We start from the raw sequence: 5,229 nt of genomic DNA on the forward strand, positions 1-5,229 counted from the left end.
AAGTTTATAATTGATCATAGGTCTGACACCACAGTTCACTCGGCCCCATTGCAGTATTGTTACACGTATAAAGCGGACACTGATGTTGGGGAAGATTCTCCTTATATGGATGCACTACCTGGGATGACTGAGTCGGACATTGTGGATTGGGTCCACCTAGCAGCAACCATAGACACTTGGGGAAATAGGGGGATGACCTGGGTAACATCTGAGGGAGATGAAATGCCACCACTCGTACCCTTAAATATGCTAGAAGCAATGCATATAGCTTATGATAACCTACAAGATGAAGGTTTGATTGGCATTGGAACCAGTAGCGCCTCACAAGACTATAGCCCACACGATTTGGGGTCAGAATCATCAATTGAAATTGACTCTGAGGAAAAAGAATCTGAGTTAAATCTTAGTGCAAATGTGGGGAAAAACCATTCAGGGCCCAGTGGTACCCTAGATGACAATCTATCCAAGGGAGCAGAAGACACAAGTAGTGATTCACTAGTGACTCTTCACTAGAGATCGGCCCCAATCAAAAATTAAACAAGAAGAGTAAGAGATATAAGAGGCAACGATATCGAGAAAATGTGCATGCTAGAATAAATGAAAAGAAATCTATCACAGAATGGCTTAATTATATAGGGGCATGTGATGCTCATCGGAAGTTGGTAGATAACTCGGGTGAATACCTTCAAAGCGTTATGTGGTGTAGTCCACAACCCATTGACATCGCACACCTAGAGGCTACAAAGAAGCCAAAGTTGAGCCGTACCGTAAGGAGACGACAAAATCAAGATTTAGCTCAACAACAAAAGGAATCGAAAGTGAAATCAGAGTCCACAGAACAACACGACCCCACAAACTTACACCCTGCACCTGAACATTTCAAATCCTATACCACAGAGGAACGTAAGGTTGTGTATAAAAAGGCTCAAATAAAACCTATCGATGGGAGCAATGGAGTCTATGACAGTCCAGCGATAGTTAAGGAAATAGAGTTAGCATACCCAAGAGAAGAGTCCAAACCTGTTTTCATTGCCCAAGATCTGACAGAGACTGAGGAGTGTGTACTTAAAGAACTTCTCAAGGAATTCAGGGATATATTTTCCTGGAAATGTCATGATATGACAGGTGTTCCACCTTCCGTGGTGCAACACACAATCCCCATGAATAGCATGGCTAAACCAGTTCAGCAACGAACCTACCCAATGAATCCTAAATATGCAAAAGATCGTTCAAGAAGAGATTGAAAAGCTTGTGGAATGCGGATTCATATACCCTATTGAGCACTCATAATGGGTGCTCCAATAGTGATTGTGCCAAAAAAAAAGGGAAACTCAGAGTGTGCGTGGATCTCAAGAAGGTCAACGCCGCCACTAGGAGGGACCATTACCCCTTGCCATATTCAGAACATGTGCTTGAAAGAGTTGCAGGGAAGGAAGCTTATAGATTTTTAGATGGGTATTTGGGTACAATCAAATCACAATTGTGCTGGAGGACCAAGCTAAAACAGCCTTTATAACCAAATTTGGAGTGTTCGTATTTCGTGTTATGGCTTTTGGCTTAACCAATGCCCCTGCTACCTTTTAAAGATTAATAAACACTGCTTTTAGAGAATATTTGAGGGAGTTTTGTGAAGATTTATTAGATGACCTTTGTGTTTATTCCTCTTGGAAAGAACATCTATCATGCTTACAAAAAGTGTTTGAGAAGTGTAGTTTGTATTGCATCTCCTTAAACCCTTTCAAATGCCAATTTTGGGTTAACCATGGAGTCATTTTAAGGCATATAGTGTCCAAAAATGGGATTTCCACAGATGAGAGAAAAATTAAAGCCATTTCTGAATTGCCACCACTTACAAACTATAAAGGAGTTCAAAGGTTCATGGGCCATGTTGGTTATTACCGACAATTTATTTTAAACTTTGCTGAGATAGCTCATCCTTTGTACAAGATTCTTATTGAGTTTCAATGGACTGCAGAGTGTGACCATGCTTATGAGTCATTGAAAAATACCTTGACTAGCGCTCCTATTCTACGAGTGCCTGATTGGAATATAATTTTCCATGTGCATATTGATGCATCGAATTTTGCTATTGGGTGTGTTCTAGCTCAACCAGGAGAACATAAACTGGACTACCCCATTAGCTTTGCAAGTCGTCAATTGAATGATGCCGAGAGAAACTACACCACTACAGAGCGAGAAGGTTTAGGTATGATTTATGCAGTGAAGAAGTTTCGCTACTACCTTCTGGCCACAAGTTTGTGTTCTATGTTGATCATCAAGCCTTGTTGTATCTAGTAAATAAACCTTGTTCCACGGGAAGAATTACACGGTGGTTGTTAATTCTCCTTGAGTTTGATTTTATTGTTGTGGTGAGACCTGGTAAAAGACATGTCCTGGCGGATCATTTGTCTCGCATACCCAATAGTGAAGCCCCTACTGGAGTCGATGATGAGTTTCCTGATACTTATCTATTCCTAGTCGAAACCATACCTGAATGGAGTGGGAAGATTGTGAACTTTCTAGTTAATGGTTTTCCACCCAAAGAGCTTCGTAAAGACATAACTCGAAAACTGTTAAAAGAATGTGAACCTTACTCTCTCATTGCAGGAACTCTCTACAGGCTAGGGAAGGATGATATTCTTAGACGTTGTGCCCATGAGGATGAGTATTTATACATACTGCAAGTAGCCCACATGGGTATAGCCGGAGGACATTTCTCAGGGGAACTAACAGCTAGAAAGGTGTTGCAATCAGGCTATTGGTGGCCTACCTTATTCAAGGATGCATCACTTTTTGCAAAAGGATGTGATGAATGCCAACGTTACAAGATCACACAATGAAAGGATAGGATGCCCTTACATCCTGTTAAAGTGACTCAACCATTTGAAAAATGGAGTTTGGACTTTGTAGGCCCAATGAGTCCGACAGCTCGTAGCACTCAATCTCAATATATTATCTTTGCCACTGACTATGTGACAAAGTGGGCGGAAGCCAAGGCAACATGTAAGGTCGATGCGAAATCAACTGCCAAGTTTCTCTTTGAGAACATTATTACAAGATTTGGTTGTCCCTTTGAGATTGTAAGTGACAATGGTACTAAATGGAGTAATAAAAGAACTCACTACCAACTTTATGATAGCTCACCATAAGTCCACACCTTATTATCCACAAGTAAATGGTCAAGTTGAGAGCACCAACAAGACCTTAATCTCTATCTTAACCAAAATGGTAGAAGCTTATCGCACAGATTGGGATTTAAAGCTGACATCAGCTCTATGGGCTTATCGTATAGCATACAAAGTTGCCATTAACTGCACACCGTTTAAGATGGTGTATGGCCAAGAAGCGGTTATGCCATGGGAGTTTGTCGTTCCTAGTCTTCAAATAGCTTCTCAAGAAGGTTGGGATGGTAACCTCTTAGTTGAGCGATTATATATCCTTGAAAGGCTAGATGAAGAGAGACAATTAGCTGTGCAAAATGCACTTGTAGAGAAAGATAGGAGGAAGAAATGGTTTGACCGTCATCTAAAGAACAAAGATATCAATGTTGGTGATAAAGTCCTTATGTATGGAGTGCGTAACAAAAGGAAAAAGTTGAAATATGCGGCAAAAGGACCATATAGAGTATGTGAGATCACCCCCCAAGGAACCATTCGTGTGGAGACTCTTGATGGAGTTGAAACCATTGGATTCTTCAATGGGAGCAAATTTAAAAGATACTATGATCCTTTAAGCCAAGAGGAGCTACGTGCCATCCATACAAAAAAGGCAGCCAAGGCACAAACAGAATTGAAGAAGATACAAGCTCAAGCTAAGGCTAAGGAGCGACAACAATGCATAAGACGAAAATGAGAGGCTAACCTTGGAGCCACACGTGCATTCCACGTTGAAACCGACAAGGATTGGTTGGACTCTGACACACCTCTATGATACCCTATTGAGCTAAACAACACCTATAGAAAAGTGTTATATAACGCCTTATTGGACACGGGTGCTAAATATAATCTGCTATCATATGGGGTGTGGTGTCAGTTAGGGAAGCCACCTTTATCTGAGAGTATTATCCAAGTCAAGGGTGTCAACAAGAAAAAAACTTCGGTTTTTGGAATCTGGCACACTTATGTCCGTTATGACAATGGGGTTGTAGCTCAAGACTTTTTGGTCATGCCTGTTGGAACTATGGAGGGTAATGTAAACCTAGGACGCACGTGGATGATAGCAACCAAATGCACTATTGATTGGGGGACAGGGGGTGTCACAACACAGTAACTAACTCTTAGCCCTGCCACTCAAGCCATAGTCCCTGCGATATTCCCTCTTAAGGAAATAAAACCCAAAACATTGCATGTCGAAGAGGTTGAACCATATGTCCCCATAGCCCAACTCTCTAGAGCTTCAACTAATGTAGTTGAAATAAAGCTTGAGACACACAAGACCCATCCCAATATAGCAAAGAAAACATACAAGTGGTTCCCTAAAGCTTCTTTAGCAACCATAGCCAGTGCTAAAAGACAGGAGCTTGGTAAGAGACGTCCCATTAGCCCCAAGAAATATAAGGAAACGTTGCGTTGGATTCCTAAAAAACTTTTGGAAGCCCAAGGCTACTATCAAGGAAATGATCAAATCTGGTTGCCAAAACGTAGATTGTGTTCTTAACTGTCACCTGACCCATGTGAGCTCAATCCTGTGGCTCCAAAACAAATTGAATATCGTGGAAAGGAAAAAATCACGGAATGCTACACATCTGATCCAGAGCTAGTTTGGGTACCAAAGAAAGAACCATTTGTTCCACCTAGCTTAGGAACAACGAAATCAAATGAAGCTTCTTGCTCTTTGTGTAGTTCTTATACGGAAATAGAAGCTTCAACACAACCTCCACCTACCATTGTAAATATCCATACAAGCAAGAAAGAGTTTGCACCTCCCGTTGTAAGTTCACCACCTACAACAATGTTGCAAATAAAATCATGGGAGAGTACCTTACCACCCTTGCAACTAGATGAAACGCATAGGGCAGTTGAAAACTATTGGTTAAAGCCTTCACCCATAACAACTTGGAACAATTGGTTTCAAAAGGTGACGACATCATTCCAAAAGGTATAATCTACCCAAGGAAGGGGGGAGTGTTTGATTGCTGACATCCATCATTCACTTTCTTCCCTCTCAACCTTCCTCCCTGACCTCTCAATATCCAATCTTAGGGAATGTATATATAAAGCCTTATACTCA

The sequence above is a fragment of the Adiantum capillus-veneris genome, chromosome 4 (genome assembly GCF_014529385.1).
Source record: "Adiantum capillus-veneris isolate H3 chromosome 4, ASM1452938v2, whole genome shotgun sequence".
Lineage (NCBI taxonomy): Eukaryota > Viridiplantae > Streptophyta > Polypodiopsida > Polypodiales > Pteridaceae > Adiantum > Adiantum capillus-veneris.